Source organism: Astyanax mexicanus, chromosome 24 (assembly GCF_023375975.1).
Source record: "Astyanax mexicanus isolate ESR-SI-001 chromosome 24, AstMex3_surface, whole genome shotgun sequence".
NCBI classification, from domain to species: domain Eukaryota; kingdom Metazoa; phylum Chordata; class Actinopteri; order Characiformes; family Acestrorhamphidae; genus Astyanax; species Astyanax mexicanus.
In genome coordinates this window covers 13,607,487-13,630,557 of record NC_064431.1, presented here as the reverse complement: position 1 = coordinate 13,630,557, position 23,071 = coordinate 13,607,487, and the positions used below count along the sequence as shown (strand labels likewise).

Below are 23,071 nucleotides of genomic sequence, written 5' to 3'. Positions count from 1 at the left end.
CCCCTAAAACATACAAGTACCACATTTTTCACACTATAAAATGCACTGGATTATAAGGCACACTATCAATCAACTATCAATTTTTTGGTCTATTATCATACATAAGGCTCACTGGATGGCGCACTATGCGACATTAGTAAGAACAGGGGTGATTTTTTAAACGAGCGCTGGATTCTAATTTCTAATCTACACAGATTTCTCTACTGAAACTGTTTATTTGGGTGAGTAAAACGCTTCCGTTTACTTACTTAAGCTTAGATTTCAACAATTTCCACTAAGGCAAGCAGTTCGCCCCATATAGGTTGTTTTAACACGGTAAATGCACAAGCTAGCGGGTAATGCTAATGCTGCTCCAGCAGTGCTAGCCGAAGTTAGCAACAGGCGGTAACACTTTATAATACTGTTCCATAGTTAATAGGCAACTAAGCAGGAACTAATTAATAGTGCTGCATTAACACCTAAATATTTTCTATTAACTACCAGGGAGTACTGAATTATTACTCAGTAGATAGTACTGAACAAATGATTATAGTAGTTCACTATTAACTCCACAATAATTACTGAGACTTACATATCTCCCAGAGAACTACTTACTAATGATGTCTTCTTTATAATAACTATTCATTAATTACTGCTCAAATCAACATTAATTACTGAAAACCGTTACATCCCACCTGGGGAACTATAGATCTAAATCAGGCATATTTGAGTTAAATGCATATTAATTGAAGGCATATTTGAATTAAGCAAGTGACACCATTTGTAGTAGTGGTAACCTTAATTACCTTATTATCCTCAGTTCCTTCCTAATATTAGCAACATATAGTGAAATACTACAGTGTGTATTACTCTGCTTAACCATCAATTTTTGGAAGAAAAAAACAACATTATAACGTAATATTATTGCATAGAAGACATTGATGAAAGTTCTCCAGAAGGCATCTAAGACTCTAAGAATGACTGTAAGACTGTAATAATGTAACAATCATTGCTTTAATACTAGGTATCAGCCTTATAAAAGTGCATCTTCACCCTTTGCAGTCTCACAGAGATTTATTTTACTGCGCATTATTAGGGTAATTACGGTAATTTCACAGCGGACGCAGCTCTCTAGGTCCTTCGTGTAAATTCTCTGCTGTGCTGCTGCTGCTGTTGCTGCTGCTGGAGGAGGAGGATTAAGAGAGACTGCTGCTTTCATATTTCTGTATTTGATTGAAAATAAACTAGTAATCAAGATATTGAGATCTTTTCCAGCTGATTTTACCCCCGGATCAGAGGAGGACTCTTTGTGGGTTGTTAACCAGCTTTAGGATGTGTGTTAGCTAGCTAAGTTAGCTAAGTTGTGTGTGTGTTAGTTAACTGGCTAAGTTAGCTAGGTTATGTGTGTGTTAGTTAGCTAGTTTAAATGTGTGTTAGTTAGCTAGTTTAAATGTGTGTTAGTTAGCTAGGTTATGTGTGTGTTAGTTAACTGGCTAAGTTAACTAGGTTATGTGTGTGTTAGTTAACTGGCTAAGTTAACTAGGTTATGTGTGTGTTAGTTAACTAGTTTAAATGTGTGTTAGTTAGCTAGGTTATGTGTGTTCGTTTGCTAGCTAAGTTAACTTTTATGTGTGGGTTAGTTAGCTAGGTTATATGTGTGTTAGCAAGTTAAATGCGTGTGTGTTAGTTAACTGGCTAAATTAACTAGATTATGTGTGTGTTAGTTAACTGGCTAAGTTAACTAGGTTATGTGTGTGTTAGTTAACTGGCTAAGTTAACTAGGTTATGTGTGTGTTAGTTAACTGGCTAAGTTAACTAGGTTATGTGTGTGTTAGTTAACTAGTTTAAATGTGTGTTAGTTAGCTAGGTTATGTGTGTTCGTTTGCTAGCTAAGTTAACTTTTATGTGTGGGTTAGTTAGCTAGGTTATATGTGTGTTAGTTAGCTAGGTTAAATGTGTGTTAGTTAGCAAGCTAAGTTAGCTAGGGGAAATGTGTGTGTGTTAGCTAGGTTAATTGTGTTAGCTAGTTTAAATGTGTGTGTTAGTTAACTAGGTTAAATGTGTGTGTGTTAGTTAGCTAGGTTAAATGTGTTATTATTATTATTATTATTATTATTATTATTATTATTATTATTAATGTATATTTCCCTTTATAATACTGTGACATGATCTGCAGTAACTCCTAAAGAAGAACACAGTAACTCCTCAGTAATTAGTTAACATGTTTCTCACTTTATAATACTGTGGTATGATTTGCAGTAACTCCTAAAGAAGAACACAGTAACTCCTCAGTAATTAGTAATTAGTTAACATGTTTCTCACTTTATAATACTGTGGTATGATTTGCAGTAACTCCTCAGTCATAAGTAATGGGTTACCATGTGCTGCTGTTAACTCCTGAAAAAAGAAGACAGGGACCCCTTATTAATTATCTATGAAGAACACAGGGACACCTAGTCCGTTATCTAACACAAATATGTATTCATTTAAACACGATTTCCCCCAGAATAAGGATGTAGGACACATCCTACAGTAAAGCTGTATGTGAGCCATCACTTCTACTGAGCACATCTCCAGGAGAAGCGAAGAAGAGCACAGGTTTAGAATAAACACCTGTAACACACTGACAGAACATTACAAAAATGGGGGTTAAACAGACTACTGCACATTTCAGTGTATCTAACATTTGGAAGATATTGAGCATACTAAGGTAAGTAAGGTTAATATATGATAAGTGGTGTCACTGACTTTAATATCACCACTGATAGAATAACCTGCAGCAGCAGATAAACACGCTGATAGAGGCTAGTGGTCCGGCGCTGTGGAATTACCGTAATTACCCTTATAATGGGCACTAAAAGTCTGTGAGACTGCAAGGCTAAAGATGAACGTTTATAAGGTTGGTGCTGAAAATTAAAGCAGTGACCATTAAAACAAAATTGAGTACAGTCAGTCTTAGAGTCTTAGATGCCTTCTGGAGAACATAAATAATGTCTACTATGTAATAATATTACGTTATAAAGTTTTTTTTTTCTTTCAAAAATGGGGTTTAAGCAGATTACGACACCCTGTAGTATTTTACTATATGTTGCTAATATTTGGAAGATAATGATGATAATAAGGTAATTAAGGTTACTACTACTACAAATGGTGTCACTCAAATATGCCTTTAATATCACCACTGATAGAATAATTGTTTGTGTAGACTGATTTAGATCTATAGTTCCCCAGGTGGGATGTAAGGGTTTTCAGTAATTAATGTTGATTTGAGCAGTAATTAATGAATAGTTATTATAAAGAAGACATCATTAGTAAGTAGTTCTCTGGGAGATATGTAAGTCTCAGTAATTATTGTGGAGTTAATAGTGAACTACTATAATCATTAGTTCAGTACTATCTACTGAGTAATTATTCAGTACTCCCTGGTAGTTAATAGAAAATATTTAGGTGTTAATGCAGCACTATTAATTAGTTACTGCTTAGTTACCTATTAACTATGGAACAGTATTATAAAGTGTTACCGCAACAGGCCTGTAATACTCACCTCTGAACGACAAAAGAGCTAGTACTTAGGGGCTAGGTTCGGTTAGGGGCTGATGCTAATATTGCTCCAGTCTTGGTGCTGAAGAACTGAAACTCCTGTATAGCTCTGTAATTTCAGCGGAGTGGATTTACAACCTGACTGGCGCTGACAGATCAAATTATAAGGTGCACTGACGATTTTTGGGAAAGTTAAAGTATTTTAAGTGCGCCTTATAGTGCGAAAAATACGGTATATACTAGTATTTTAATTGAAACCACTAATATAAATATAATTGCATTTACATTTCTTATAGTCCTGATAATTATTTTATTAACATTTAAGTATCCATTATCAAAACGTGCATATTAAAAAGAACAAGTGCGATTAATTGCTTTTATTCATATAATATTGTTGTGATTAATCTGATTACATTGACATCACTAGTAATAACTAAACAGTTTTATTGCAATAGTGGAAATAGTAAACTTAGGTCTACTGAGAGCAGTGTGTCTTAAAGTATTAAAGTGAGCTCCTTCATCATTCTAGAGAGGAACTCAGTTCACTCTAGCCCATGCCTGCAATTAGATTAGGCATGGTGCCAATAGGTTTAATAGTTTAATGTTTAACTGCTTTAGAGAGTCAGTCATATTCTATTGGTAGTACTTCTCTTAAATGGAGACTAGACCGTAGACTAAGCTGTGTGTGTGAATTTGCACATCTGTGTCAGCAGCAATGGGTGAACTCAAAGCATGATAGCTGAATTAATACATTCATTAAAAAGGATGTTGAAATATATTTAAACATACAGTATAGTGATTATACAGATCTGCAGATATAGGCTACAGTACAGATTGCAATAAACTCAGGCTTTCCGAGATTACTATATATTTGCAGAATAATAGGCAATAATAAATAAATAAGTGAATAATCTTGCTCCAGCTGAGCGATGGCTGCGTACATAAGCTGGTATTGACTGCGAGTGGGCGGTTATTGGTAAAATAGTTGCACGCAGAGCTGCAGGAGGCTGCGCTACGCTGTCTTCTCGAGTGCTGCTCAAATTGCCGTGTCATCACAAACTTAAGGGCACGCCACCTCCCACCACCCACCATCCACCACCCACCGCACGGCACCGCACACGGCTCAGATACCCGCCGCAACCCAACCGCCGGGCACAGTTTAACGACTAATGGCTCCCCCTGGGTGTTTGGAAGCAAAATAAATGTAATTACACATTTGTTTCACGCCCACTTCGCTTCAGGAGTCAAGGTGAATGGGTTTTAATTGGAATAAATGGCAGGGCTGAGTTTTTTAGTGCTTATTCTTTCTCGATATCAGATATAATTATACACAAATATGCATTTAATGATTACACATTTATGAATCATCCCTTTTTATGACTGTCTGTTTAATAGATATTCAGGGTAGCTGAATGATAAATATGCACATATTTTCTATGGTCATTAAAAAAAAACAGCAGTGTAACAGCAAGGTCACTTTTTTTAACAAAATCATGGAACCCTATATGATATAATGCAATGATAAAAAAAAAAAAATAGGAAAGTTATGATAAAACATACTGTATTTATTCTGAGAAGGTCAGTTATCGACTAATTGTACAATATATAAACATAATATCGAAAAGCTGGTATTTCATTCTATTACACTCCCATTAAATCAGTGCCATAAAATAATCTTAAAATTACATATATATATAATTTATGGCAAATATTTCGGAGACAATACAGTACCAGTCAGGAAACACCGTAAATGTTTTTTCATTATTTAAAAATGTTCTGCATTGTAGATTAATACTAATGTCGTCCAAGCTATGAAGAAAAACATTTTCTTCATAGTGTTTGAGAGCATCAGTTGTAAAGTTGAGGGGTAGAGTTGGTACAGTGAATAGCTTTATTTGAATAATGTTCTTATCCATATTATACCAAGAATGACTCAATTAAGTAAAGAAAAAAAATAATTTAAGAAATGAAGGTCAGTCTATTTGAAAAATTTCAAGAACTTATTTGAAAGTATTGTCAAGTGTAGTAACAAAGACCATCAAAAATAGAATCCAGTTTAGAATCTATTTGGAGTTTAATATATAGGTTTCATCCAAATTGTGTACTAATAGGTAAAAGGTAACACTTAATATAATATATTTTAGCACTAAAATATCTTGGTTTTCCTTATAGTTTGAAGAAAAGAATTGACTATATCATATATCTTTATTTAAGTCACATTACTTTGTACTTTGTAGAACTCTGTTGTTTTACTTCAACATTAAATACTTTATCAGAAAATATCTATATATTGTTATAGATTAACAATTAAACAATTAAAATTGTTATAAATATTGTTAAAAAGGTAAATTTTTGACCAAAATTCCATAAATTATAAATCTAAAAAGGGTGATAGTACTTATTTTTATAGAAATGCTTTGTAAAAAGATGTAACATGCAATGCCACCAGAGGCAGGCTATATCTGTTTAATATCATCAATTATTTTATCCTGTATTTCTTTATATTGCAAGATATATTACATAAAAAAAACTAAGGCATTGTCTCTGTTTTACCCAAAATCATGCGGCCCTATATAAAATTATGATGTAATAATAAAAAAGTAATAAAAAAAATCTTAATAAAACACCTGCTCCGAATTTCTTGGCAAATTTTGTCCAATCAACAGAATGAGGCAATGTGAGATTTAGCGTTAGCGTACGTCAGGGCTCTCCCCAAAGACCTGCAAAGTCATTTTGCACTATGTAGCTCTTTGCCTCCCAGGGGTGCCACTTCAGTGCTTATGTAATTATTATAAACAGCCAATTAATTAAACGCTTGCACTGAACCGAGTAACCCTGAGTAACTCGGACGGCCGCTGTCCTATTATTAGGAGGTGGCCCTCTTTCAGCCGCTGGCTGCCGGGCTGCTCCCATGTCCCGGCCGGGTCTGCTGGGTTAGCGCTGATAGCATCTAGCGCTTTAATGGCTTTCTAAGCTGTTCTTTTGAGTCGGGCATTAGCATTATCAAGTTATTTACTTTCCGAGCCGCGTTTCCACTGGGCTGCATTTTCCATTGCTCTGAATGTCAGAAAGCGCTAGCTGTGATTTTCCATTATTCTCCACACTGCGAGCGATGCATGCAGCTACTCGCGACTGTCCAAATGTAATGAACACTCTTTATACAGAACCCCCAGCTGAGAATGTACACCGACTGATTCCTAAACAGCTCATTTTCAGTTGTTTACTTTTTCATTTTACAAAAAGTGCCAGCGGACACTTCCAGCACTAATAATGCTAATAATTAAAAATCTAACTGCAAGTGGCGATTCCTGGGGTACAAGCACTTATTAGCTAAATGAGGCCTACAGTATGTTTAGTCCCTAGTGGATCTGCCAATACAATAGGACTGTTTGGAGCAGATAAACAAGCATTAACTTTCTGACACCATGCCTAATGCCAGGTGACGACTAGCTTAAAGGGATATAAGGCCCTAATGTTTTTTTTTTTTTAAACATGGATGCCCATGGACATATTTTGGAATAGAGTGGATTGGAGAGTTGGGGATGAGGTGAGGTGACTAGGCCTGTCTATATATATATATATAGCCTCTTTTATAAGGAACATGAATTATCACAAGCCATCAAACCAGGCTGAACTGCTTACATTTTAGCACCAGGAGTAAAGGCATAAAGTTATCCAAAAGCAGTGCGTAAGACTGGCGGAGGAGAACATGCCAAGATGCATGAAAACTGTGATTAAAAAAACAGGGTTATTTCAGTAAATATTGAATTCTGAACTTTTAAAACTGTATGAATATGAACTTGTTTTCTTTGCATTATTTGAGGTCTGAAAGCTCTGCATCTTTTTTGTTATTTCAGCCATTTCTCATTTTCTGCAAATAACTGCTAGTAGAGTAGAGACAGTTACTCCAACACAGGCAGGATAAACTGAATATCCTTGATTTGGAAAAACAAACAAACAATGAATAAGCAGGAGTCCATATTAGGTGGTAATATAAACAGACGAGCGGCTCCATCAGAAATTCATATTCCACATCCACATTCAGTGTGGGAGACCCCACACATATATCCCACAGGTCAGTGCAACATAGTTTATCCTTATGCATGGGACTTACATAATACCAGGTCCTGTCCCAAGACTTTTGCCATGTTTCTGTAAATGTCTTTACTTCATTAAAGTGAGGTAAATTCCATGTTTTTTTTCCTAATATGGGGGAAAAACTACACTGCCTGGTCTTCGTCTGAGTGTGAATGGCTCCTGAGGTGGCACAGTTCTGCTGGACCATTGGGTTAATCTGTGCCAGAAGCATGCCAAGCAGCCCAGGGCACCTGAGTGCACATGAGCACAGCTTAATGCATGCCTAGAGCAAGCAGCACCCAGCCGAGCCAAACGTGGGCACTTTTTCTTTTGTAACACCTACAGTAGAACAGGGAGTGTGGGGCTGGAATGTGGTGTTCTCGGTGTAACAAAGCCAATAAAGGCAGTCTGGCTGGAGATAATGCGCAACTACAAGGGTTTAGTTACAATATTTGTTAGGACGGACACGTCCCCTCCAATGCTGGGATATATTCAAAATCACCAGATTATTTTTGGTCTTTGTTACAGGCACTTGTATGTTTAATGGTATGTTAACAAGTTCCTGCAAAAAGTAGTTCTACCTTTTCTGAATGCACTCTCCAGTGAGGAATTCCAACAGGATAATGCTGATCAACATACATCTGCCATCTCAGGAGCTTGCCTCAAAGATAAATAAGACCAAGATATAACCATCTGTTCCATTCATATTTTTCATTATTTATTGTTCCAGGTAAAGTTTCTAGTCTTCGTTTCCAATTGCATTGCGATTCTGTGCAAACCTTGAAGATTACACAGATTCTATCGTGCTGTCTTTGTAGTAGTTCCCAAAATTCAGAGAAGGTTAGCAGGGGAAGAGCTTTCTTTTATAAAGCCCCCTGACTCTGGTATAACATTCCCAAAAATGTTGAGGACTCAGACACAGTCTTAATCTTTAAGTCTAGACTGAAGATTTTAAATGTACCTGTTTAGTTTGTTTAGTTTTTAGTAATTAATGTTTTTCCCTGTAGATAAGGCAGCAGATTCAGGGGATCATGCTGTTGTTCGTCCACTGCACACGAATCCTCAGGCATATAATGACTTTTTGACATTCATTCAGAAGTTGTCTGACCAGACAAGGTTGTATTGTATCTGTGTTGTATGTTTAATGTTTTGTCTGATTCTTTGTTCTGCTACCACATAATTGTAAATCTGTTTTGCGAAAACATCAGATGTAAAAAGCCCTATAGAGATAGATTTGATTTGATTTCTTCTTGTTGCAACTTTTTTCGCAACAATTTCTTTGATGATGAGTTAGTGCTTGGCGGTATACTGGTTCATTCAGTATACTGCGGGGTGAACTTGACCCGGTATGCGTTTCTCTCATACCACCATACCGCTAGCGGGCGCAGTGGAGCGCAGTGTGGAACAGCACCGTCAAAGAAGAGAGTCAATCGCTGGTCTAGCTCCGTCCTGCAGAGAAATCAGAGCACCTCCTGCTGCTGTTTCTACTATATGAGTGTTTTATTCCAGTAAAATAGAGCAGTAACTACAGCCCTTTTAAATATATTAATACTGTAGCTTGAAGGATGATTTGAATGTATTTGTTAACTGGAGAAAGAAAGGAATTATGGCTGATTTAAATACTGTAATGCCTCTAATGGCTTCAGAAATAACATATAGTAAATTTATGTTAAACTTGTGTCTTTGCTTGTGCAATAGAACTTTTGAGAAATATCTCTTTGAATACTTAAACACTGAGTATTTTAGGTGTGTTTATAGTGTTTACGGAACTATTTATTAACATATTTAGTTCTGTAAAGGAAGTTGTGTTAAATGTGATAGCGTATCCATTCTTAAGATCTATTGGTAACATTCTTTAGCTGTTTTTCTGATAATTAAGTCTGATTTCTTCATATATTGTGTCATTTTGTGGGAAAAAGTAAACCCAATACTAATCAAAGCCTTAATTTAAAGCTCTAGTGTTTTATATTATATATACTCCTAATAGTATAGTAACTCACAAACCGAAAATATGGTATGTTTAGTATTTAACACGCCCCCAGCGGCGAGACCTGCTGAAATAAAAGGGAATCATGGCGACACCCTACTATTGCTGCTTAAAAAATGTGATACTCAATATACTAAATATTTGTATGAAGAAAACCAAACATTTTTCAGTGAAACAGGCATTTATTGAGCACCAATCACCAACATCCTGTGTTTAACTCAAGGCTACATGACTATATTATAACAATCCTGGTTTCTAGCAGCACCACTGAAACCCCGTCGTCAATCTCTAGAGATAAAGTATTGATTGTATCTCTGGTGACCTTACTCAATAGCTTGATCATCTTCATAGTGACACAGGAGATTACCAAGGGGCCTCCACCAACTGAGCCCCACAGCCCCGCCCCCAACAACATATCCAGTCTTTCCAGCAGAAGCAATGAATTAAACCTGCTTGTTTTTTATTTTAATGTTATAGATAATACTGTAGTTATGAATGTGTTCAGATTGTAAAAAACGTCATTCTCTTTCAGAGTGTTCCATTAGAAATGAGTTCTGGGAGTACCAGTTAGTTTTATATATGTTATTGGGGAATCTGAAGACATCTCGTTTTCTAGATGCACTAGGCTACTTGTTTTAGTGCATTGCTGTGAGTATCTGATAGATGGCATGTAACAACTAGAGCATTACTGAGGTCAGAAGGTGAGGAGTGACGAGTGACAAGATCAACTTCATCCACTTCATGGTTCCAACAGATTCATGTTAATGCTCCATATAGTCCTTACAGTAGCAACTTGAGGTAGTTAAATTATTTATTAAAAGGGGTGTCCAGAAACTTTTGGACATAAATTATAGTGTACATATGTTTGTCAAAATGCTTGCTAATTCTGGATGTCAGTAATTCACTTATGAAACCAGTCCTTTAGCAATGGGGAGACCCTTTTCTGCTTTAGTAAAGCTTCATTAATGTTACTGTATTTACTTAAATCAGCAATTTCATAAAAGACAATATATTAGTGTTGACATCTCTTGCTATGTAAGAGAAGATACTGTATATGAACATAAATTCAAGTCACATATACCCTTTTTATTGTTTCTTTGATTGAAAAAATAAAATATAATCAGCTCAGAGAACTCAGAGAAATAACATAGCGCATCCAACAAGAAGCAAGTTTTCAGTTTTAAATAGCTGAGTTTAAACTAAACAGTTTTAAATTTTGTTAAGAACTACTAAGTCAGTGGATGGTAGTAGAGAGACTATGCACATAGACTAGTATTCTGAGAGTTGGGTCTTCACTCTGCTGCTACAGATTCTATGTGTTTTTTTTTTTTTTTGTATCTCACCATGACATGGCACAGAACTTTACTTTATTTAAAAATTGGTTAAAAAATAGATTATTATTTACTCCTTTCTCAGTTCTCAGTTCCATAAGTCAAGTGCACAATCACAGTGAATCATCTAGGTAGGTCAGAGTAATATTCATCATTACTATTTATCATACATTTTTCATTTTCTGACCATATGAGGCTAAACAGAAACTATGCTGTAAAACCTTATTTTTTAATTTCCCAACTGAGTACAGTAAATAAGTTTTTTTTTTTTTTGCAATTTTCTAGTTTTTCTTTTCTACCCCTCACACTCAGAATTTCATGGATACATATTTTTAGATTTTCATTTGTGCATCTTCTAAAAAAAACTGAAAGTATAATCCAACCTAATTTTTTTACAAGATGAAAAATAATAAAAAATATTTTTTTTTTGTAATTGTGAAATTATTTTGATACTAGACATTTAGAAACTGATATAAGGCCCTTTTCGCTATTACTAAACTAAATGGACAACATTAAATAATTTTGTAAAGTATGACACCTAATTTTGTTATTTAATTATATATATAATATATCACAATGGTTAACAACATTTTCATAGGACACAATATTTATTAATGTTGTATTTCCTTGAGAATTTAAGCTTAATTTCTAGGCAAAACGGCAACAGAACTAAAAGTCTTTCTATCCAGCAATTCCATCTCTGACCTGGTTTAGCTTTTCAGAGTGACCTCAGCACTAAGTTCAGCAGGCCTAGACCACTCTCGAGAGAACATCCAGACTAATCACACCACACAGACACGAGAGAGAGAGAGAGAGAGAGAGAGAGAGAGAGAGAGAGAGAGAGAGAGAGAATCATGGATTATGCTTCTAACGAACATTCAGATTTGGGTCATTTCTCACGGACTGACCTTCCCTCAACCTGCACAGCTGGAACACAGATCTAAAAAATGTTCTGTAATGCAGAACACTACTTACAGCCAATATTATGAAACACAAACATGATATAGTCAAATCTTACATAATTCCACATTTTGAGTTACAATGATCAAGCATAACATTATTAGCATCTGCTTGTTTTTAGCTCCACTGATTATATAGGACATTTTGTAGTTGTATGATTATAACAGACTGTAGTCCTGTATCTGTTTCTCTGCATACTGTATTTTTATTATTTGCCTTTCACCCTGTTCTTTAGGACGTCCGTTTCCGGTATGCCCGAGTGAAGATGCTTGTAGAGTGCGCTCTGACCATAATACTGTATATCTTTAACTGCCAGTTATGAAAACATAATTCCACCTACACTAGCTCAGCTCAGATCGACACTCCACATGTTTCGAGAAGAGTTGGGAAATGATCAATGTGACAATATGGAGTCTTAAACATGGATGTAGGCTTTAATTGCAGAAATCAAGAAAAGAATTGACGGATTGGAGGAGAGATTGAACTCCGCAGAAGAGAGAGTGAGTAATGCTAAAGATCAATGCATACGACAAGAAAGAGCTTAAGAGAATTAACTTATCTACTCACCCTGTTCGATAATGTTCAGGACCAACACAGAAAAATTATTGTTATTTGTATGTTGGGTCATTATTCTCAGCACTGTGGTGAGTAACACTAGCATGGTGGTGGTGTGTGTTGTGGTGGTTTAAGTGGATCAGATACAGCAGTGCTGCTGGAGTTTTTAAACACTGTGTTCACTCACTCCTACCTACAGTAGCTTGTCATCCTCTAGTCATCTAGTCACCACGATGTTGGTGGACTGTTCTCAGATCTGTAGCGACACTGAAATGTGAACTCCACCAGCACAATACACACTAACACCTCATACAGCACCACCATGCCAGTGTTATTCACTGCACTGAGAATAATGACCCACCACACAAATAATAGCTGCTCTCTGGTGGTCTATCCTGTGGGAACCTGACTGAACTACAAAGATGGAAAAAATGAAAACTGGGTGTAAAAACAAAGAGGTGGTCATAATGTTCTGCTTGCCTGAAGTATTGGCAAATATTCACAGGTGAAGTAGCTGTATCAATATTGGACAAGGAAAAGTGTAAATTATTGTGCCACCACTACTAGTTCCAATAGGCATAAAAACCTCCAATCAGTACATGACATAACAACCCCCTGCGGATCCCAAACACACAAAGCACATAAAGCACTTACAGCACCACAACAACAGGTGCCAACATAAAGAACAAACAGCTTTTAAGAACTGTAGGTCTCGAGGGTTATTTCTACAATATATTATTATTACACTGTTATAAGCTCTTCCAGAACAAGGCCAACACTAAGACAAGTCCAAAGAGAAAAAGAAAGTAAAGAAAAGAAAAAAAAAAAGAATAAAAGCACTTACTCTGGAGCATCTGAGACCCACGGTACCATTTACATGAACATCCTGTGGCTGGTGGGCACTAAAAATAGTAGTGCAGCGGCACCGGTCGGCGCTTTTCCATGCCGCCCAATGCGTTCACCATGAGAGGAGCGCTTCGGGGAGGCCGGTGCTGCCGGGAGCGGGAGGCCCGTGACATTCTGGGTGAAATGGCGGGCGCAGCGTGCCCCGGCTAGATCTGAAGAGTGCGCTGGGATCTCAGAAGGTCAGAGCGGGAGAACAGCTGCGTGGGGCTCCGTCAGCAGGTGACTGCGTGGTCACCGACTTTTTTCTTTTTTTGCCTTTATTTTTCCCCCTCCTCTCTTTCTCTCTCTCTGTCTCTCTCACTCCCACTTTACCTCTCTCTCTCTTTTTTTCCTCTCTCAAGGGACTGTGTGCGTGCCCGCTCTGTATTATCCTCGTCCAAATCCGGCATAATCTGTGCCTCAAAAGTCATTACGCCATAACTCGAATCAGGAAAAGTGGATTGTAGAAGCGCAGGCCGGTAAAACTAATCCCGCGTATCCATTTCAAGACGTCCCACCGCTGTCCTACATCATATGTGAGGGTTTTGTGGGGTTTGTGAGAGTTTATAGGATGGACATCCTGGTTGGGTTGGGATTTACAGGTATATACTCAATTCCATTTTGGTCCACATCTGAATCACTGCAATAGGAGGATGCAATCTGAACAGCCAGGTCAGAATTCCTATGACTTTAATGCTTTAAAAAAGTGAAGGACAAACATTTAAGAAAGGAAGCACGCAAACAAAAGTTGCAGGCATGCCTGAACAATGTGTTCTTTTTACAGTGAACTAGATTTTTTGGAACGGATTTTTGGCAGTTGCAGACGTTGTAACTCATTCTGATGCTGAAGAAAATGAAACCGAAACTTCACGTGAAGCGCTGCTCTTTAGCATATGAGCACCAGTCACAATTTTTCTGCCACCCAAGGTCCAAACTAGAAATGCACAGTACTGTATATTTTTGAACCCAAACCCAACTGAACTTTTGACATTTTTGCCCAAAGCCGAAAACAAACAAAATGAAACATTGAGCTGAAAGACAAATATCATATGCCGGTTACATTTCTAGGAAGGTGCAAACTATGGTGTAGAATATGCAAAATTAGAATAGGCTGGCAGAAACCAATCCCAAACATCTATTTCAAGATGTCCCTCTGCCGTTCCACATGATATGTGAGGGGTTTGTTGGTTTGTGAGAGTTTTTGGGATGGACATCCTAGATAGGTTGATATTAACAGGCATGTTATCCAGTCCAGTCAAGAAACTAAATTGGCCGACAATAGGGGACCTTTCTAAATCTACAAGTCTTGCCACTGGGGGGTGCCTAAGTAACCAAAATGTAATTCTTAAAAAAAAGTCAAACAAGTCCTAAGTGTTAATCTACACATATTTCTATATTTGGGTGATTAATACACTGTTTATTTACAGTAAGCTGGGATTTCCAATATTTTGACTGAAATGGGCGATAACAGAGGACACCACACTTCGTATTACTCTGCAAGGCTCCCGACTAAGGAATCTGTAATGCTCCAACAATCCATCAAGCAGTGCAGCTTCATAGCTTACCAAAGTCCTACTAAAATATTAGTCAGATTTTTGAGTGCAGTGTTCTACAGTACATACCATGTTTTAAGGTCAGTAACCACAACCCAAATGAATACATAAGGTGCATCAGTTTAAATTGAAGAAAATTATTTGATTTTATATGTGCCTTATAGTCCCAAAAATACAGAATATGTATGTATGTTGTTTAACATTAGCTTATTATTTTTAACTATTACATTAACTACAATGAAAAATATTTCTTGAATCTTTTTAACATACCAGCACACAAATCAACATAGTAAAATGACTTAAAATTAATAAATCATTGTTCGGTATAAAATATTTGGTCTGTTCACTTATGCGATCGAACACTGAAAAGGCTTTTCGATGATTATTTGGTGCATGTCTAGTCTAAATACTTCCACATATGAATCTCAAAGCTTTCTGAGGGACACTAAACCCTCCATCATTGTGTTTACCAATGAAACGTCCCCCAGGTCCATTAAAAACCAGTTAGAGGGCAGCCAGATCCTCAATGCCACCCCAGCCTGGCACATGTTCCAGCCTCTAACAGGAAAACAATGTAGGGGTGGGGGCAGGACGGGCAGATCGGGCAGGACTGGCAGAGCGGGCAGGACGAGACGCCTCCCTTTGAAGTGGCAGCTCGAGCATCCTATCGTCAGAGCTTAGGGTCTTAATGGAGAAGACATGTGAAGCCAACTGGAGCAGCGGGCTTCCCATGGCCTTTGGGCTGAAGCTGGACATCTCCCACAGGCTGAGCCGCCTTTAAATAGCCTGCCCCCCCACCGCTGCTATTATTAGTGCTCGGCCCGAGCTTTCCAGAGTTCTCAATGAGCTAAATACGAGACTCAGGACTTTCTCAGATAGTCTTTTGTTACTGTGCTGCTGTTTATGGTGCTGCTTTATAGAGTGGGTAGAGTGAGGAGTAATGTTGGAAAGTTGTGCATTGACCCACTGACCTTTATGCTCATTATTACTAAATAAATATTGTATTAATATTTGGAATAGAATTGATTATAATGGCAAAACAGAATAGAATAGAACCTAATAGAATAAAATAGAAAATAATAAAACAGAATGGAATAGAATAGGTAGATTGAGGATATTTAATTTTATTGTTTTTTATTATTTATATACTAATATTTTTACTAATTGTTCATAATGAAATGTAAACTGTTCTTTGATATATGATATCAATAAATTAATAACAGTGTGTGTTGTAAAACATGAAACTTAGGGGCATTATTTGAGTTAAGATATCCAAAACAGTAACTATACAGGAGAAAGAAAAAACACTACTAAGCCCTATCTGGACGGGATCAGTTTCTCAGGGGGACGTCTGTGAAAAATATTTCACACTTCTGCTCAGTGATAAAAATCTTGCATCCAGACTACAATTGAAAAAACAGGAGGACCAATGAGTTTTTAGGCTTTCTCGGTCACCTGACATCGCGTTCAGTAGCTCCTCCATTTCCATTCATTGTTGTGTTTACATGGATCTCCATGAAAACGGGCACCCAAAGTTGAAATACGGTGCGTGGCAGTGGACAAATAGCTAACATGAGGTGATGAAACTCAGAGATCCGGGACTGAAGTTGGCACTGTGTCAGCACTAGCTGGGCACGGAAACACATAAACAAAAGTGAATTAGTTTGGACGGTGAATCTGATCTCGGGACGATCTGGCCTCTTGTCTCGTTTATATTATGGGGTGGTTTGCATTTATATTGGATGAACCCCAGATCTCTTAAAATACAGAGATACTCCTCGTCTGCAGAAACTAACTTACCGCACTGATAAACTGCTGCTGCTACTGCTCGCACCACAGTACAGCAGTAGAACAGAAAACATGATTATGAAGATGTTTGCAATTTTTTTTCATAAATCTCCATTCCTCAGCGTTTGTATATCAGTTAGTAATGTATAGTAGAGACATATATGTACAGCAAATAGAAAATAATAGAATAGAACAGGGCTGGGTTTCCCAAATGGTTCTTGGCACTAAGATGATTTGTATATGGTCGAGCGAGCTTCACACTGAGCAATCTCTCTCTCCATGTTACAATATTCTTCATCCTAAGATGCTTTTGAAAAAATGGGCCCTGAAAAGTATAGCAACATATAACATAATAGATATGACAGAAATCAAATTTGATCATATATTTTAAGGCACACATACTAAATGCTGCACATTGATTATGATAACCTAGTAATATTGCATATCACTATACCACCAGGTACTACTATAACATACCACCATAATGACATATTAATTAAAACACAAAATACAGAAAAAAAAATATATTATAATATAACAGATCAGTATAGGATAGAACCCACTAGAATAGAATAGACTAGAATAAAATAGACTATATTAGATTAAATTAGCAGAATACAATATGGAAAACTATCTAATAGTGTAGCAGAATAGAGTAGAATAGAGTAGTATAAGAAAATAGAATCAAACAGAATAAATGTATAGAACAGAACAAACAAACAATATGTATAGCAAAAACAGAATAGAACAGCAAAACCAAATAAATTGGAAAAATGAAACAGAACAGAATAGAGTGAATCTGAATAGAATAGCAAAATAGAATACAATTAAACAGAACAGAAAAAATGTAATTAAAATAAACAGAATATCTAGATAGAATAGAATAGAGTACAGTATTATAACAAAATAGGAAAAAAATAGAAATATAATATAATAGAAAAGAACTATCCAAAAGAACAGAACAGACAGATGATTTTTTTATGGTTGAGTGAGCTTCACACTGAGCACTCTCTCTCTCCATGTTAGGATATTCCTAATGCTAAGATGCTTTTGGGAAACAGTATAGCAACAGAAAATAGAATAGAATAGAATAGAATAGAACAGATGTATAGCAAATAATGTATTGACTCTACTGAATAATAAGCTTTCATATTATTTAATGTAAAAAGGTTGTTTTCAGTTGGTGACGCTTAAACTAAATGATGTGTCACTTGGCACTGACCACTAGATAGGATGAGCAGAGTTGTCAGAAACTGGTAAAGCCACTGGTCACATCATCTAAAGAGCTGAAAGAACTGAATATCCTGGTACAACAACTGCAACCACCATTATGTAATTGCACCATTTTACCACTCCTAGGTTGAACTATGGCAACAAATTATGGACTAATCCCAGAGAAACGTTACCTTCACAGAACAGTAGTTTCTCAGAGCTCTCACAGATACTGCTGTACAGGAATGTAACTGGTGCCCATGGCTGTGGCAGCAGTGCATCAGTGCTCAGACCCTGATGCAACATGACATGACTTGAGTTTAATAAGAAATAGACTGTTCATCACTTTTGCCTGACACCCCAACCCAGGTCGGGCTTATCCTTTTCAGATTTTATTTTGCAACAGCCGATAAATAAAAGAGTTCATTTTAAAAATAAAAAAGTAATTTTATATATGGGCAATTTTTCATTAATTAAACGGGGCTTCCAACAGCATATAATCCCACTTACGAGTACCAAATCACAAGCACTGCCATACTGCCAGCCAACCATACCTGGCAACAAAAATCCTCTGCTTTGACCCAGATTTTTAAACTTCTCTTATAAAAAACCTATAAAGAAATTTTTATTTATAAAAAAAATCTGAAGGTGTATACATGTATCATGCAAACTTTTGCATATAACCGTTTCCAACATTAAAGTTATTACTGTAACAGACAGTCATTTCTGTACGATACCTAAAATAAAAAAATATATATATATATATATAAATCATAGACTGTGTTTAGCTGGACAGAGCATCGTCTCTTAAAAGTGAAGCCACCACAGGTCGGACGCCCCCTGCTGTTCGGCTGCAGAAAGCTGTGTAACTGCACCCATCCCCATAGGTTTCAATGGCAAAACTTTCAATCACGTTTTTTTCTAATATACTGTAATTCTACCTCCATTATTTAAATGCAACAGCTAGTGTAACTTCTGCTTATATTGTCAAATTTTTATATCCCCACAGAATTCAGTTTTTAAAACTTTATTAGGCTCTATTCAAAAAAGGTGTGGTTATGGTAAAAGGGCTGGTTATGGGCGGGACCAATAACAGACCGTCAGCTCCGCTCGGCCCCGCTCTGCAGTCTGTGACCGCGAGGCAGCCCTCAGGGGCGGAGTTATTTAAATGAGTAGGCGTCTCTCCACAGCCTTTCTCCCTCCTCTGGTCTCTACTGCGCAGACTCTGGTCTCTGAATCGCCAAAATGGCGGAAGATTTTGGCTTCATTTTCATTGAATGAATGGGAACGGCGACACGGCGTCCATCTTTATATACAGTCTATGATATAAATAATAAAAAATAACTCAATCTGGATAATTAGATTTGGACATAATAATTAAGACTACAGATGGGAATCACAGGGTAGAATAAAACAATACGATATTATTATGACAGGTTTCCCACGAAAAAAATTTAACCACGATTCTGCAATTGCAAGACTGTTATTAAATGGTCTACGATAATTCACAGCATCTGTGTTTCTAAAGAGAATAAAATTTTCAGGAATAAGCAAATACCAGGAATTATTAGGATTATTGGTGTCAGTTTCACAGAATTTTACAACCAATAGTCTTCACCGCAGATCTGCCCTAATCATTTGATTTGCACCACCATTAGCACCAATGTTTCAATAAAAATGTCGGTTTTTGACACCATGTATCGATGCGATGCGATTGAAACAATACTATATATTGCTATATATTTGATATACTGTCCCACCCCTAATTAAGACACACATATTACACACTGAACAATGACTATAAAGCATGCTGGCACATTAATGAATGCACAATATTCAGAAAAACATGCCAGTAAGCGAAATCTGCGCCAAGCTACAACTGGAGGGCACCATATAAAGAGCGTAATCTCCAACATTCAATTGTATTAAACTCATTAAAATCAGTGCCGCAGCTCTGAGCTCAAGGGTGCGGCAGCAGATCAGTGCCCAATTATACACCAGTATATAACAAAGAAATGGTCCATTTCTCTGATTCACTCACACTGCATGTCCAAATACCAACGGCATGCTAATCTCAATGCAAAAATAATAAATCCATTAAATCCAGCTCTATTTTAATGCTGAATTATGCAGTAGAACTATCTCCAATGTAAAAAGAGCAGTGGTGTTGAAATCTGCACACACTGTCCTCACGCAAAGAACAGCAGCCCAGTCGATTCTGTGGATGTGGTTATGGATTGTGACTATGTGATGGAAACAGTGGGACGCTTTGGTTTGTGTGTGCAGCGTGTGGTATGTGTGGTCCAGCTGAATGGCCATTTGTCATATTGGTAAAATGATCCGCCGGCTCACAATGAAGGCCTCGCTACACGTGTGAGGAGCTATTTTTAGCCAGTGAAATTTATTCAGTATGCATTTGATTTGTTGTGACGAAGCGTACAGTAAAAATGATTATATCAGTGAGAATTCATTTTAATACAGAGGATTATTACTGCAGTGTCCAGTGTAATGTCCAGTATAAAGGTATTTTTAAGATAAATTGCACTTTTAAGACACTAAAAAAGAAAGAAGATTTTTGACCTTCGTTCAAACACATAATGCTGTTCACCTTACAGAACCCCTTTTTTACAACAAAAGCACCACGTCTTCCTGTGGCAGTTTTCTCCAGTTTCCAAGTCTTTTTAATGTGTAAAATCACCGCTCTCTGTCTTAATTTGACTTATACTTTTAAGAATTACAGAGTTCTCTGTGTTTCTGTGTCTTTTTTTAATTATAATGATGAAAGTGTGAATGCGCTGTGTGTAAGTGTGTAAATGCTGCAGTATAGAGTGCAGTAACACAATCTGTTCCAGCACTGCTTTACTACAGACAAAGGCTTTGTAAATTCACATTTTTTAATCCATTTCCAAAACTCAGTTTATTTCAGTTGCTACTTACCTACTTACTAAGTTTAGTTCATTTATTTGTCCTTAAAGGCCCTGGCAGTTTACAGCAAAAAAAGATTTCAGTTATTGACTGGACCTAAAGAGCTTAAAAGGCAAAAATAAAGGGAAAAAATTAGGTGTTCTAAAACTTTTGACTGAAAGTGTACACTATTTGGCACAGTGGGCTTGATTGGAATGGTGGTAAAACCATGAAGCTTCTAGAGATTACAATATTTGGGAATTTCTTCCAGGTTTGTCAGACACTAGAAGGCCCAAAATGAATGGGTTCATAGGGAGCATTTGAGCAAACCTTATTTTGTAAATTATTAATCTGTTTTAAACTGAAACATTTGGTCATTTTCTCAACACAGAACTACATCAAATGTTTCAGCAAAGCAAATATCATCATTTAAAGCTTTTAAACTCCAGTTATAAACCCTTTAAACATGCTCCGCCTGTTACTCCAGCATCAGCTCTAACCAACTAACACACAGTAGCAGTTTCAACAGCCAAGGTTACATCTTCATCAAGCCATTTTAATAAATAGCTAATCGGTTTTTTTAGTGTAATTTCACTGCATCATTTTAAAGCTTTAAACTCAGTTATAAACATTTTAAACATGCTCTGCCCCAGAGGTAAACACTGTAGCTAGCTATGGCAAATAAATAGGCATAGACTTTTTTAATAAAAAGTAGTTCTCTACTGGTGCAATTTACATTAACACGTTAGCTGTGTAGCTAAGCTAAGAAAACACCCATATGACATGCTGATATGCTATTTGTACGTTTTTTTTTTGTGTCATGCTTTAACTGTGAGCTAGGTCAGGTAAAAGTTAGGTCTATGAATTTGTACTGCCTTGTAAATTCTTGTAAATTCAGATTGTATAATCCACCAGAAAAAAAAACAGAATTATCATGAAAAGCACATGAAAACAATTAAAACTGTGGGGGAGTGGATTAACAGAGTCGCTAAGTAGCAAATATATTAGAACACAACAGAACACCTCAGCTAAGCTAAGCTAAACTAAGCTAAGCTAAGATGACTAATATGTTTTCTTATAAAGTATGATGACTAATTTTACCACTAACATTAATGCTGCATTCCATTTACCTCGGATATTGGAGTTTGGAGCTGGTAATGACGTCACACCCGAGTTTATTTCATTCCTGTTAAACAGCTAATGCCATTATTGTAAGTTTAGCATTGCCTCAGGTTAGCCTTGCTAGTGATATCAGTAAATAACAGCGCAATACGCAGGGTTTTCTACATCTAAACCCTGTGAAAACATGTTCACGGACAAATGTTGGACACTATTGTGTGTATAATTGATTTAATAAAACATTGTATTTTTCTAAAAGATGCAAACCCATTTTTATCTTTTAAAGAAGAACCAAACCTGAAATTGAACAAATTTATTATCATCTAATTTACTAAACAAATGGGTAAATGATGCACCAAAACAAACAGGAAAAAAGTGATTTATCTTTATTATTATTATTATTTTTTAAATATCAAGTAACAGGAATTAATACTGGAATGAATACTAGGTAACAGGAATGAATACAGGATAACAGGTATGAACACGTAACAGATGCTGCGTATGTGTGCATGTGTTTGTGAAAACAAACTTCTCAGGCTTTTTTTAAAAGGTAAATCTAAACGTTTTTAATTTTAACTGTAAACCTTAAAAAAGAGTGAATACTAATACATTCACTAAATTTCACCCTGATAAATTAATAAACCAGAGGACTCTACTCACTCCTGTTACTGGCACTCAGTCCTGTTAATCTTATATGGGTAACAGGACTGACAGTAATGAGTATTTTGCCTTGAATAAGCATAAAAATGATAAATAGCAACATAGTGGATATGAAAATAGCATGAGAAGAGTGAGCAGGAAAATTTGTATATAAAAAAACAAATAGCATCTACCATTTAATTTAGGTAACAGGACAGATTATTAATGTTTTAAATTATATTTATCTTACTTTTGCAATTAGGTGTACATGACAGATGTACAAGACACTACACTTATTAATATAAATGTGTTATTTTATGTGCACATTTATTTATACATCCAGTCAATTTTCTGGGGACGCAGATAGCACCGATTCAGGGGAATACTGCTGCTTTTACTGCTGTTGATATGGTCAGCCATCTTGGCTATTGAAACTCGGGGTTGGTGAGGTTCTCCCGACCTGCTGAACAGGAATTCTGACCTGCAGTTCCAGTAATATTTCCTACTTGGAACCAGGAAATGGCAGGCAAACACTGCGAGGA

General features: G+C 36.5%; 1 protein-coding gene across 3 annotated transcripts in view; it reads right to left on the bottom strand.

The window, feature by feature from the left end:
• atp2b2 (ATPase plasma membrane Ca2+ transporting 2) overlaps positions 1–23,071 on the bottom strand; it is a 217,933-nt gene that overhangs the window by 176,432 nt on the left and 18,430 nt on the right. Inside the window, exon 1 of one of the 3 annotated variants that reach the window (XM_022682416.2) lies at positions 13,274–13,576. The exons of the other annotated variants lie outside the window; for them this stretch is intronic. The gene's annotated coding sequence lies outside the window, so the exon portion shown is untranslated. Of the gene's footprint in view, positions 1–13,273; positions 13,577–23,071 lie in introns of those variants that run through there. 3 annotated transcript variants of the gene reach the window in all.